The sequence below is a fragment of the Symsagittifera roscoffensis genome, chromosome 9 (assembly GCF_963678635.1).
Source record: "Symsagittifera roscoffensis chromosome 9, txSymRosc1.1, whole genome shotgun sequence".
In the NCBI taxonomy this organism is placed as follows: Eukaryota; Metazoa; Xenacoelomorpha; order Acoela; family Convolutidae; genus Symsagittifera; species Symsagittifera roscoffensis.
Window position 1 is genome coordinate 29317513 of NC_087070.1, and position 14530 is coordinate 29332042.

The 14530-nt window shown below is 44.3% G+C and overlaps 1 protein-coding gene across 1 annotated transcript in view; it reads left to right on the top strand.

The window, feature by feature from the left end:
- Window positions 1-2047: 2047 nt before the first annotated feature.
- LOC134853910 (transmembrane protein 185-like) overlaps window positions 2048-14530 on the top strand; it is a 187768-nt gene continuing 175285 nt past the window's right edge. Inside the window, exon 1 of the mRNA XM_063869876.1 lies at window positions 2048-2057. The gene's annotated coding sequence lies outside the window, so the exon portion shown is untranslated. The remainder of the gene's footprint in view (window positions 2058-14530) is intronic.

Consider the following 14530-nt stretch of genomic DNA (forward strand, 5'->3'; position numbering starts at 1 on the left):
CAAATCAATCATCGGAAAATCTGCATGGCGGCCACGGGCTATAAGCAACTGCTGGTAATGATCGATCATTTCACAAAATGATTACTAGTACCCTGTATGACGGCACAAGCAGAGGAAACCTGTGCACATGTGATAAATTTCTGGATCGCTAGACACGGATGCCCGATCACGTTTCATTCCGACAATGGCAAAGCCTTTGTCGGCAAGCCTACGAAGGAGTTGATAAAAAGGTCGCAAGTGGCGCAGGCCCTTGCGACCATTTATCATCCGCAGACGATTGGTCTGGACGGGGCAAAACCGCACACTAGTCTCAATGTCAAGGGTTTATGGCTCAGGATACATGAACGACTGGTATAATCACTGGCCGCAGGTAATGGGCGCCTACATTAGTACTGAAAATTCAACTACGGGAATCAGCCCACACGTTATGCTGAAAGGCCATGAAAAATCTCTCCCGTTAGCGTTCTTTCGTCCTGAAGACGAGGGAAGGAAACGACACCGCTAACATACGTACGTGACGTGATCAAAGGGCAACATAAATTGAAAGATTTGTGCCGACAGATACGCAGCAGGCCCAAATGAGGCAGAAGAGAAAATTCGATTAAAAAGATCACTGACTTCAAAGCATAATCGGCGTTGAGACTATGTCTGGATTTTCCAGTAGTTGGTTCGCCCAAAGGAAACCAAAAATTGCTGAAGAAATGGCGTTGTGCATTTCAAATAACTGAAGTGCACCAAGGTGGTCGCTTTTATCAATTTAGCATTGGACGTGCTGTTCATTACGTGGCAATTAAACCGCACAATGCCTCATCGAAAGACTGGTTCATCCCGGCTGACATGTATGAGGATGACTACTTGATAGTGGATACCGCTTGTGAAGTGAATGAGAGGCGCACACGCGACAAGAATGACGGGAATGAGGTGGCGAATGATTGCGGCTTGCTATTGAAAATAGAGTTAACTGAGCGAATAGAGGTCGATGACAAAACCCTACCTTATGCCGAGGAGTACTGGATTGACCCAGGGCAGATTGAAGCTGACAAAAGAGGAGAACCTGACTTTCCCTTGACCATGAAGGGGCGACAGAGTAAGAGGGGTAAATACAAGAAGTTATACAAACCGTAGGGCGAGGATTTTGTCGTGCACTAGACGATATGAGGACGGGTCTGGATGAGATCATGGTCTCGCAGGGCGTCGACCTGGTCGACAATTTTGAAACATAAGTGAGGTGGAACAAATGCATGAGCGAGAATTGACGAATTTGCAAACGCTCGAATGGCTCCTTGATCTACCTGCAGATCCGAGAGCGACAGTCCTGAGGATTCAGGATATCGATCAGTCCAGAACCAAATACATCAGTCACGACAACACTGAGTCCAACTGGAGCGCACCAGACGGCCCTTTCCCGAATCCAACCTCGATCTGCTCGATCCTGGGCGATTGACGGGGATGTCGACGGATGTTTTTGTCCGGGGAGTAGTAGTAGGACTCACCCCCACCGAAAGTCTTAAAGTCAAAAAATTAAAATTGACAAGAGAGACAGGAGAAATGGAAACGGAGGGCAAAAGTCCTAAAAAACGGCCTTTCGGACGAGTTTTCAAGTCTTTTTTTGACCTACCAAATCACTACTTTAACAACATTGTTGCAAATAGTGATTTTATACTCACGGAACGCACATGTGCTATAGCGATAACTGCGGATTTAAATTTTAAAACAGCACTAGCGGCCGAAATTAAAAGAGAGTATAAGAACATCAAGTTTTTGTGGAAGCAGAGGCCTGGTGTAGGAGGGATGATAGCGCTGCCCCTGTTGCGTCTCAAAACCCGGGAAAAAAACTTGTGATTTTTTGGTAACCAAGGCCACCGATAGGCAACACGTGATTTTCGAAAGCTTAGTGCTGGCACTCATTCGACTCAAGGATTTACCGGTCGAGAGGGGAGTGACCTCGCTCTCTTTACCGGTTTATGATCCCAATAAGTGAAAACTACATCCCAGTGAGCAGTAAAAGGTTTATTTTATTAGGGTTAAGAGTTTCCTACTAGGTTTACTTATTAAATATTTGGACTTAGGCTTCAGGATAGGTATTGAATAATAGGTTTTTTATATAGCAGTGTTGCCGTGTGATACTTTTTCTTTGTTGTAGTGTATGGCTGTGGTTAGGTGATGGTTATTTTATTGTGACCTGGACTATTCCAGATGCGAAAGGTGACAATCCTTTTAAAGTGCACGAAATGGAGGTAAGCGATCCGTCTCGGGGGTAAAATTTAGATTAAAAAAAACATTCAATTGACTGCTTTGCAAAAATGTGAATGATGTTTTATCATGGAGATGAAATAGCTTGTATGGTGGTTCTAAGACGTGATTTGTTTTCTAGATCGTGGTTGATTAGATTTTTGTTCATTGATACTCGAAACTGAAGATACTGAACGACGAGGGATGGCGACGAGGGATGATGTCTGGTCAGCAGATTGGGTGAGCAGAGTGACCATAGGTTAAGGGAGATGCCCCTTCCTGTCCGCCCGAACTCCTTCTCGCAGCCTTTTCTTGGAGCAAAGAGATCACGTGCTGGGCTAGGCCCTTCAGACTCGGCAGATTCTCTAACAGCTGCTCCTCCATCTAAGAAGGTCAAGGTGAACGAGACTGAAATCCAGACTGCGGAAACAATCGAAACCCTGGACAAAAAAGAGAAACATAGGCAGGAGTTATACGCTAAATTAGAAGAGTATGAGGCAATAGCCCGGAAACGAGACGAGTGGAAGAAGAAGCACGATGATTTTGCAATAACTCTCAAAGAAGAAGAAATCAATCACCCGAGGGACCTATACTTGACAAAGTTGGGTCAGATGTCACCAGAAGTCCTGACGACGATGAACCACGCTGTCCAGGACAAGGGCAGAGGAGCTGTGGGTCCCTATGGAGCCTATGGCCCCTCCGCAGGCATCCCAGCCTGCGGCAAAATCCAGAAACACCATACCTGACCCTACAGACACGTAAATGGCTCCACAATTCCATGAAACGTTTGAGCGGGTAGCCAGAGTGACAATGAATGAGATCAACCAAACCAGCGGACAGACGTTGGATAGGGTCGTCCCTCCCAACGTATTGATCGCCCCTCAAGCAACTCGGAGCGATTGCCGCATACGATTGTGCCAGCGGGTCCAACACGCAGCGAGACCACCCCGAGGTCGGTCGCGTGTTGTGGAAGAACCTTGCAGTTCGAAGTTTCCCTGTGCAAGTGGCTGCAGACTACCCCCGAGCCTGCCTTAATGGCATTAGCTGGAACTCTGCCGCCACCCTCTAAGCGGTTCCTTCCAGGAGTCGTCATTTGATCATAAGGGACAGTTTGGTGAGGGATCTGATTGAGATCTTTTTCAGCGATCAGAGCACTGCTGTTTCCTATGGCGAATCTCCGTGGGCCAGGTGATCAAAATGATTGAAATCCAGAATGAAGATCAATTAGACACACTAACGACATCTCTAGGGCTCCGGTTACCCCAGAGAATATCTGGGAACCTCTGTTGGTCTGCCTTTTGAAAGAATTAAAGGAAAATACAAACCGAGGCTCGTGATATTGTGTACGGACCCACAGAACCCTGAGGTTGGCACGCCATTGGTCGTTTTTTGCACCGGCAACGTGGTCCGATGGAATGAAATGATCCGTAAACTGGTCAGAAAAAATCCAGGCAAGTTGCGACTCATGGATCTAGAGAACGCGTTGCGCATGACTGACCAACTCGCGCTCACCAGAGATGGAATACACTGTAACACTCTGCTGGGAAGGTGGTGGATCAACGACACGTTTCAACGAAGATTGAAGAGTTAGAAGAGCAACTGAGGACGACCGACTCTCTGGCTCGGCCAGTCGTCTTCGGCCATTGGCATCGGAAGCGAGTCATGTCACTCCTACTGCTCCCAGCTAAGACGTAAGGGAAAGGCTGGGGACCGCTCCCCCTCCTCGAATGTAGCCATTTGAGAGCCGGCTTAGATGACCCAATGACCAGGATCGAAAGAGCTCCCAGGCCTCCACTAGTAATTTTTTCTGTAAAATTATCCTTAATCGGATGTTTTTGGCCGTACGAGAAAAACTCTTCAACAAAACTGGCAAATTAAAATCATCTAACGTTTTTATTGCAGCGTCAGGTTTTCGTAGAAGATTTCCCTGGAATATTGACTTATTAGTGATTTAGCATTCATTTTGTTTTTGTTTCTTACAATGATTGTGCTGAGTTTTTGACGTAAAATGAAAAGTATCGATGGCAGCCAATTTTTATCAATTTTCTGAGTAAAAAGATATGTACTTTCATCAACAATTTTCTTTAAAATAGCTGCAAAGTTTGTCCAGGTTGCAAGCCCGGTAATTAGATCGATGTTTCAATATGCCGGTTTTGGAGAGTGCCATGTCAAATTATTAATCTTTTCTGTCGTTCAAAGTTCTGCTCGATTCTATCAACTATTTGACGTTATTCGGCTGGTTTTTTGCGTAGAAGTTTAATTGTAGTCCAGGTATCGCAATAGTGCTGGGTAAATTTTTTTTCTTAGTTTGATAAGTAAGCTTGTTTAATGCATAGATTTAATGCATTACATTTTGTTCTGAAAATCTTGAATGTCTAAGAATCATTCTTGTTCTGCCTTTAGGTCGGCATTGGTATTCGTTATTGACTTCAAGGTTTGTCTAAAATGGTTATAAGTCAATAAATATTTAATATAAATAGGTAATTTTTCACTACTAGTAGCATCATTAGGTATGTACAACTAAAAGTCAAAGTATTTACAGTTAAAAAAGATTTTTTACAAACAAAATGATTAATTTTGAAGCTTATGAATTTTACTTTAAAATTATTAAAAGCAAAATGATTTTTTGGATATTCAGTTTTTGCAGATAATTTGTTCTCCAACACAAGTCCGATGTTTTTTTCTCAATTTTCTCACTTTTTTGAAATTATTTTTAGGTTTATGTATTTTGTAGTACATAGCTGTCATGTTGGCAAAACTGAACATGAATAAGCTTGCGAGCCGTTCCGATGCCAGGAGAATCAAGAATGGAAATGGCCCCACGGTATCAGGATTGTATGGGATATCGGGCGTCGATCGGGCAGGAGCAACTCAACTCTGCTACCACACTTAGATTCGTGGACCTTTCCGAAAAGGCAAGTTCGTGGTAGAGCACAAACCCAACAACAAACGCCACAAAATGTACCGACAATTCTTTAAACCACCAGGCCAAGCGCCTAGTGAGTTTTTAAGATACTCCCCCAGGCGATCTCGACGGAAGGGGACGATAGGAGGTACAAAAGGCTGGATACACCAAAAGGTGATGGCATGCTTGCTGCCTATGACCCCCTGGACATCAAGAATGCGACTTATTTGATGGTGGCCAGTTCGGACTTTGTGTACATGCCCCGTTCATTGTTATGGCCAGACGTGATCTTCCTTACAGCGCCCAAGTTGGACTGGGGACAATCAGTAGGATTGACAATAAGCGTGCAGAGAGTTGTCAGTATGGCTTCGCAAGTGATAATGATAGCCGGCTCAAATGATCCTTTCCAGAGTCGGGGGCTATTGAGCCGACTCACGGACGGATCAATTCCCAGTAACGAAGTCATGGAAGAGGCGATAATGACGCTGCTATCAGCCATGACAGAAGCGGAGACGTCAATCCAGCGTTGCTTCACTAGGAATGTAGTGAAAGTCATCTATTTGTTTTTGTCACCGAGATATACCGCACTGCCGTAACCTCTACAATTTAGGTATACGATAGTAACCACGCTGGCAGAGGGACGCTTTGACGTGGTGATTCCCTTGTCTAACAGGTCTATGGATCCGAATACCTATTACCCTCTTCGCTCAGAGCTCCCTGCCGTCTGGTTGGTCATCTCAAACGCCATACAGGGATTCAAAGACTTCAAAGAGCACAGCACAACTGATGTCCTGGGGTTGGAACTGTACAACTTCGCCATGTTGCTAAAGTTGAGACCACGAGTGAATGATGACCATGTGCTGGTTCAGCAGATGGCGGATGACCTCTGGTTCAGGCAAAAGAACTATGAGAGGAACGCGTAAGAGAACATGGTCAGACGGAATTTGACATCGTCGGAGGAAAGCCCTCATGGCACTGGCTTTGAGGACAAAACCGCCCACTAATGCATTGCTGTCTGTGTCACCGAGAGTGTGCACGCTGGGAGACGACGCCTTTGAACATGCCCCAGCAGTGATAGAAGAGATCCACGCGTATCTGGAAAACTTAATGAACGAGAGGGAGCAGGCTGGAGGCATGATGTTTCAGTTGATGCAGGATGTGAACACCCTGTCGCCGGATAAGTTCCACGCGGATTTTTTGGCGACGAGAGTGAAGTATGAGAGTTCCGACGCAATTCTGGGAGGAATGGGAGTGGGATAGGCGCCATCCTTCCTGTTCGTGTGCTATCAGAGAGCCTCGAAGAACCTGCTTGGGAGCTTCGTAAAAGACCGCAGGAAACTGTCGATCGGCCTCATATTGGCGATTTATGTGACATTTAGCCACGAAAACTTTGTGAAGGGACCGGTCAACCTCTTCACTCAGACGTTCAGGCAGACCTCAGGCTGGACGGGCTTCTCACCTTAATCGCGATGACCTATGGTCGATTAGGTGACATGTTTGTACTCTTGCGCTACAACTGCCTTATATCGAAATATGAACGTCTGGAGAACACTTTTGATGCAATACCTCCCGCAACAGAACAGGAGCCTGACTGGAAAAGATGAGACATTAGCATGAGCGAGTGAGTGCAAGAAGTACTGCGGTATGCTCTTGCTAACGGATCTGGCGGTGATGATGCTGATCGATCCACTGGCTTTAGTTTTTAGATTGAGAGAGCTCGTCACGGTAGTATATGGACAGGTGATGTCGCATGGGTTCCCTGATGTACAAATAAAGGCAGATACGAATTCATTGCTAAATGTTAACCTGGTCTCAGTGGTGGACTGTTCAGTGCTGAATTGGGTGGAAGAACAGGAACTGAGAAGACTGGCAAACGATGATAAGCTATTTGGTAGGATAGCGGAGCCTGGCTGGATGTTGATGGATTTCAACAACAACTTCAACTGCCGAATGGGCAGTGAAGATCTTTCAAACGTCCAACTCAACACCAAGCTCTGGAATCTGCTACCAATAGTGAAAAATTCGGGAGAGGCGATGCGAGTTCCGGCCTGGCCGGAAGAATATGCCCACGTCAGGGAGAACCAGCAGGCGTGGCTTGCAGGATCCAGACCCTTGCCAGTCCAGTTCCCTCGATACCCGCCGATAAGGAGGATGTTGCTAGTAGCTACGTCTCCTGCTATTGCCCCTCGCATCAAAGCAGCTCGTGAGAACCCTGACGCAGAACGAATGCAGAAAAGGAGTGAAGTCATGGAGCCACGCTTTATCAGCTGGAATGTTGCGGCGATGCACGCCTTCGATTTCATTTTCCCCGACGCATGGAGTCAAAATAAGATCAATTCGCCACCATTCAGGAAGCCCGACATGTGGAGTAACGTGAATTTAGCAGCTGACGATTGATCAAGACCGAAATGGCCAGGACGGGAGAAAGTAATAGTGTTGGAGCTGGGGAGATAGTCCAGAGGGGTCATCAACATGACGGTAGATGAGTTGGCGCCACATGGTGATAAATCAGTGGAATTCCTTTTGAATGACAAAGTATTTCACCATTCGGGTGACCTGACTGTGCCGGACTCAGGCATCGATATGCGCAGGGCCCATATTTAGATTTGAGTGGATTTAGAAGCATTAGAGTGGAATTTGCTGGAACACCAGTCCAGTGAAGATGATGACACTGGAGAGGTCGATGGACCTCTGGTACTGATGAAGCCGTCCTCATTTATGTCTCCAACGAAGGAGGCACCGGCCAGTCTGTCTCCAGTGGCCACGGTTTACCTGCCACTGGACTATCAAAGGAGATACATGTAGAAACTACTCCATGAGTCTCCTCGAAAGTGGAAAAACGGTGAAACTTTGAGAATATCCTTTCTGGGCACGTAGCCGATGAGGAATGGGAGAGGTACGAAAGCGAACTGGATCGGCGAACGAGAAACACATGGAACCGAGTGGCTTTCATGGAAAGAACTTGGGATGTGATACGCAGGTACTCGACGCATTCCGTGATGAAGGTGGATTTGAATCAACCCATCATGCTCGAGGTTCTAGATAATTGATGGCCCCCACTGAATCTGAGAGTCTGACCGAGTCAGTCAAGGAAGGTAGTGCCAATGAATAACCAAAAACAAAGAGACAACCCGTTAAAGGAGCCAAGATCGGGCTGAAGAGGCTGAAAAGTAAAACTGGCAGTAAAAATGTGAACTCCAAAGTGATAAAGACGAAAGCGAAAGCAGTGGTGACGTCGCTGACGAAAGTGTTCCATCAACTGAAAATTGGTCATGGAGATTGTGCAGTGCGGAGCGGAGGAGAAAAAGAGAACTTGGTAGCACCTATGTGACTGGCTGGTTTGAATTCAACAGCCATGAATTCGAGAAAGTATGAAAGAACCCTAACAGATAAGAAACTTGAAACGGAAGTAATTAACCAATGCAGATCTGGTGAGCTAGATGATTACAAACCCTCGCGAACGAACATGGCTCGTATAAATCTGGAAGGAGAAATCGACGTGGTCGAGTTTAGCCGCATCACAGTGTCGGAGTCAGTCCACAAGGGTGGTCCCGCCGGTGGCTATCTGGAGATTCTCAAAGTGAGGCACCTAATGGCTTGGAGTGAAAAAAAAGCCAGGCAGGAACATTTGCAGGAGTTGATGGAAGGCTGTAATTTGAAACGAATAGAATAAGACGCTGTAATGTCATCTGAGGCAAACGAAAAAGGACTAGAACAACTGCTGAAGGACTCCTGGAGGGTCGCCCTCCAGAAATACTTTGATAAGTCGATGAGCGCATCTTTAACAGTGGTGGCATATCTGGCCTACCCTTGTGTGAGGACAGAGTTGTAAGTGCCATTAGCATTGTGTCTGATGGGAATCATGAGGTTGGAGTTCGAAGCCAGTGACGACTCGAAATAGAGGAAAAAGAGTTAGAACTGATGGAGGATTTACGAGTGTTGATTGCCAGAGACGACTTTGCGATAGAATGGGCTAAGCGTAAAGATGCACTTTGTTTCATGAGTTTCGTGGTGGATCGTATCCCCACCCCCGTGTTGGAAGAATGCATCGTGAACGGATCTTGATGAGAACCCTGTTGGAGCTTTATCAGGACATGCCGCTCCCGATACCCAACAAGGAATCGAACGACATCGAGAGCTATAGGAGACTAGAGGAGGTGAGGAGATACTCCAACAAAGAACTAAGGGTGAATCGGGAAATAATTGAGAGAGCCAGAGATCCAAGGGAGTACGCAACCATAGGCCAGCTGGAGTTATTTCGAAACGCGTCATGCGTGCCCGGAATAGCATATAATCCGTTCGTGGATGAGGGGCCAGCGATGCTTACTTCGACTTTGAACAAATTATAGTTCTTGACCTCTGGGTCGAGAGTGTGAAAGAAATCGGGATGCTGACATTTGAAGAGCCGAGACTAGGAGTCATCCTGGAGGAACGAGTAGTCGAATCCTCGGTTCCGGATCTAAAAGGACTGGTGCGATTTGAATGCGTTTCATGGGACGGTCCTTTGAAAACCAGCTTGGTAACGATGTGGGAGCTCATGAAGCCTTCATGGTGCCCCTATCCAATTTCCGGTTTGATATGGGACGTGACTGCACTGCAGACGTTGTGCTAAATTTGGTTGATGACGGGATTCTAAATGATTTAGCCGTATTATACCACCTGAGGTTAATAAAGCAGGATGAAAGGTCACGCACGGAATCGTCCGGAGGGAATTCTACAAGTGATTGGATGAAAAAGGGCACTTACCCAACTTCCAGATGTGGAATGGATGGGACTTGTGTGTGGGACTGGCGACAGCCTGAATACACTGAGAGAGCAACATTGGCAGTTAGCCAAATTGCACAGGAGACTAAGTATGTCGGACAAGAACGAGATGGAACTGATTGCGGATTGCAATGGAGTAACAGAAGTGAACCTGATGACCGCCTTGGGACTTAACAGCATGGTCAGCTCGATTGAGTCATCGGAGAGTGCCCATGAGCTGGTTATATCCTTAAATATGGAAGCGTTCCCTGAATTGGAGGCTGGTAAAAGCACTGGAAATTGAGATGAATCTGAAAAATAGTGAGGGATATCAATGACCTACTTGCTCTAAGTATCTCTTGGAATCAAGCTCCGCACCGTGCAGCATTAGAAAATATCCCACGCACATGGTGGTGTTAGGTGCGAGGACACGACAGGTGTTGAGCAATCAACTCTTCTCAGTGACTAAATGCGTTTAACTAACCAGAATGTCGGAGAGATCGTTCGATCTGTTAACAAAGATCATTCGGCCTGAAGGCGAATTGTAAGACATAGTTGGTGAAAGCTTCATGGAGTTGAGTAAAACTAATGCAAATGAGTTCCAGAAAAAGAAGGCAAGTGGAACTTTGCGGACCAAATTCCCCTCGATAGATGAAAATGACGGTACGCATCAGATAATGACAGAGTGTACCGGACCTGGAGAAACATTCTGATGACCCATGAGGATTATCCCTGCCACTGCCTGGCGCAGACGTTATAGCACCAAAACCAGGGAGCTTGATGTTAGTATGGGATGTGGAGGAACTGTTCTCCGCGTTATTTCCCGATCAAACCCAATCTGTAACAATTCTAGTAGTCAGTGCTATAATGGCGGTAAGATTGTTGGAGAAAAAGAAGACAAGTGGAACTTTGCCGACCGAATTACTGACGACAGACGAAAATGACGGAAATCACCAGATAATGACAGAGGTGGAACCGTCGCTAGAAGCTTCAGGGTACCGGACCTAGAGGAGCATCTTTGCCACTGCCTAGCGCAGACGTTATGGTACCCAAATCAGGGAAATTGATATTAGTTTGGGTTGTGGAGGAATTGTTCTCCACGGTATTGCTCGACCAAACCCATCCTGTATCGATTCTAAAAGTCAGTGCCATGATCGCGGTGAGATGGTTGGGAGCTAACACTGGAACGAGTGAACAGGAAGGAAATGACCATGCCCACACGTAAGCAGCTAAGCAATGTGAAGTTCAACAACAATTTGGACTTGTTTAAAACCACCTGCATTATTCTGAAAGTAGCGAAAGCAAATTAAAGGATCTGGGCTAGCCAGAGGTTGATGCCTTTGTTCCGCGAAACGTCATATATCCAGAAACACGAAAGCCTATCAATCTTTTCAGCTGAATATACGATCAGGTGCCTATAATAGAGCATTCATGACGCATAGAAATGATGTCACAACAGCTGTGAAGAGGATGACTTGAATATCTTGCACGACAGAAAACGAGAAAATGGAGGTCTTACGAGCTGACCTGGAGCGAAACGTGAGCCTGTGCTCACACAACCGTTTCTGCCGGAACCAAGAGCAGAAAATGAACCTGGATCTCCTGCCCTGCTGTAAACAGAGACTTTTGGAGCAAGAAGGTTGAGGCATGGCCCGCAACTCTGTCGAGATGCTGCAGAAGGGTCTGGAAAACAGTGATATGGGCTAACAAGAAGATGAAGCCATAGAATAAGAGTTAACGAAGACGAGACGAAACAGAAGTGGGGAGAAAGGAAAATTTTATAGTCATTGTGTGTGAAAGTTTGACCTTGTCAACGGAGCTTGATTTCTGAAAACTTTAAACTTTTTTGTTTTCATTAGAATCTGGTCAGACCAGATGTTGAAACTTGAAATTTGTTTTTTTTTGAAAGTGTTGAATTACAATAACAGTTTTTACCTTGTTACTCTTTATTTATGCAGCAGGCATTCAAGTGAGGGTATTATTTTATTTAAACCTGAATGAAAACTTTCAACCTGAATAGGACACATCTTCACTTTGTGGCCACCTGGTAGGGTGTGGGTATGCTCGCTCGAGAAAAGTGAGCACCTAATTACCTTTCCTAATCACAGAATTTTGTAGTTTTAATGATAGGGCAACATATTTACAGGAACTCTAAGGTAATTTTTACGGGTGCGCGGCCGTAACACGTCCCAAAATCTTTTTTAAGCAAGCAAGAGCAAAATAAACATTATGATGGAATGACGTAAATAGTCAGAACTTTTTTATCTAGGACACTCTTCTTGATGCATATTTTATGAAAACGTAAGAAGGCATAGAGATGTCGTATGATGCCATTTGTGACACGCGTTGAGTTGAAGCTACTTGGATAAATTTTAGTTTCTGAGGCGTTTGTGTAAATTTATTATAGAACACTGGATCAACACTTGAAGGGAACCCGGAGTTATGCCTTCAAAGGGGGCAATGAGGGGACTGTCCGGGGGTATGTGCCATTCCCACGGATTGGCACAGTCGAAACTTCCGACTCACGCAAAAATGAACGTTCAAGGCGTTCTGATCGAAACTATGGTGGAAAGGAGATTCCGAAATTTTGTAGAATTTCAAATTTTCAAAGTTTCGATTTGGACTAAACATTTCTGGGTAATACGAAAAACGGCCATTCCGACCGAAAATAGACTAAAAAAACGCAACCGAGCTGCAAGACGAATATCAGTCAAAATATAGATTGAAAAACAGAAGAAGAACTAAGCCACTTATTGTGACATCAGGACACGATAAGGAGCTAGTCGGAAGAAGATTCTGGAAGCGGAGGGTCCAGTGGGACAATCGAGACGAATCCGAACCCTCCCATGCCATGAAATTAGAGAAATAATGAGGTTATCTCCGGGAGGGTACGGAATCAGATGCGCGGTGCGCAGAGACTGTTAAAAAACATTAAAGCTGCTGTAATGCCCTGAACGCATTTAGCGTACTCCAATTTTAATTTAATCTTTCAGAACCTGAGCAGTTAGAATCAAGGAAAGAGTCAATCCATCTCCAATGGACTTAGTATACATCAGAGGACCAGCTTTGTGGTTATTTTTGCATGTGAGCAAAAACGAAAGCTGATCAAAAGTCGTTCGTTTGATGGCCTATAATTGGTAGCACGGTAATTGGCCCTCAACAGACCAGAAAAACAACTGTCAAGGTCAAGACGGTTAAAATTGAGTAGAACTAAGTTAACTGACGTCAGCCAGTCGTCAATAGGTGATTTTTTGACGCTCTGTCTTTTTGTAATGTCTAAGTGAACGTTACAAGAGTATATCGGAATTTAAAAAAACTCAAAAAAGTTAGCCCGATATGAATCTACGGGTTCATTCAAATACATATACTAATTTGCTCTGAAAATTATACCCATCATAAATTGAAATTCTATATTTGTCAGATTCGCTATTATAGTGGGTCGTGGGTATCACTGCGAGTGTCTCTGCAATTTATAATTTGGAAATATACAATTCCAATTTCAATTATTCAGTTATTTCAGTAGTAGAGGTTGAGGCTAAAGTGGGGGGGGGGGGGCGTGCATGGCGGACCCCAATGTAATAAGATACGTTATAGGTTTCCGGTCCGCCATTCTATGTATTAAGATAGAGAATAGAGTCTACAATGTATTAAGATAGGGAAAACCAATGGTAAGGTTTCATGGTTTGCGTGATGGTAAGATAATGGTTAAAAAAAACGAAATTGTTTTGGTTTTTGTATGGAAAGGTCTAGTTTTTTCGCAAAAATCTCGGCGCGCGTCATCTAATTGGAAAAAGTTAAATGTTATTGATGTGTAGGTTGTGAAATGAAGGTGTTTTAATTATTCTTTTGGTACATGGTAAGTCAAGGGTATGAGCTCATCGAAAAAATTGAAAAGCTTTTAAAAATTTTCAAAATACAATAAGATTAGCTATAATTTGACCTATTAACTAATTTATTGGATAATCTTAAATTCTATCTGTCTGAAACAATGCTGAAACCTACTGTAACTTCGAAAAAAGTCAAATGTTTTGAGAAAAAAAATTAAATTACAAAATTTTTTATAAATCATTGCATTGTTTAAGTTTGCCGGAAAAACTTACGTTTTAATATCATACAACCAACATAAATCGACATCATGGTCAACTTTACTTCTTCGGATCAGTTCTTCTAAGTTCAATCGTTTTGTATGAATTCCATCATCTTGAACTTGTCTTTTTGGATAAAAATAACTAAGTCCTTTCTTTGTCTGTTCATATGTAGCAACCATATGATTTATACTTATGAAGCCTCTGTTGCTAGAAGTAAGGTTAACAGCTTCATCGAGAACTCTCCTGTACTTTGACATGGGTCCATCTCCAGAGTCTTCTGGAACTCGTTTGTTCAATCTTTTGCTGCTGTATTTGAATTTGTCTGTTTTGTTGTCATAGCAGCAACAAGTTTTGCTACATAATATAGCATTTTGTGCACCTCAATTCCTCATTGAAAAGTCCCGGCTCCCGTTTATCATGCATTTTATGGATACTGCAACATGTTCGAAGAAAGAAAATAGATTTTGCATCTGCTTTGAAAGATTCTCTGCAGTCAATTTCCCTCATTTTTTCCCAAATGTCTCTTTTTTCTGGTTGGATACAGTCATATAAGTTTTCTTCA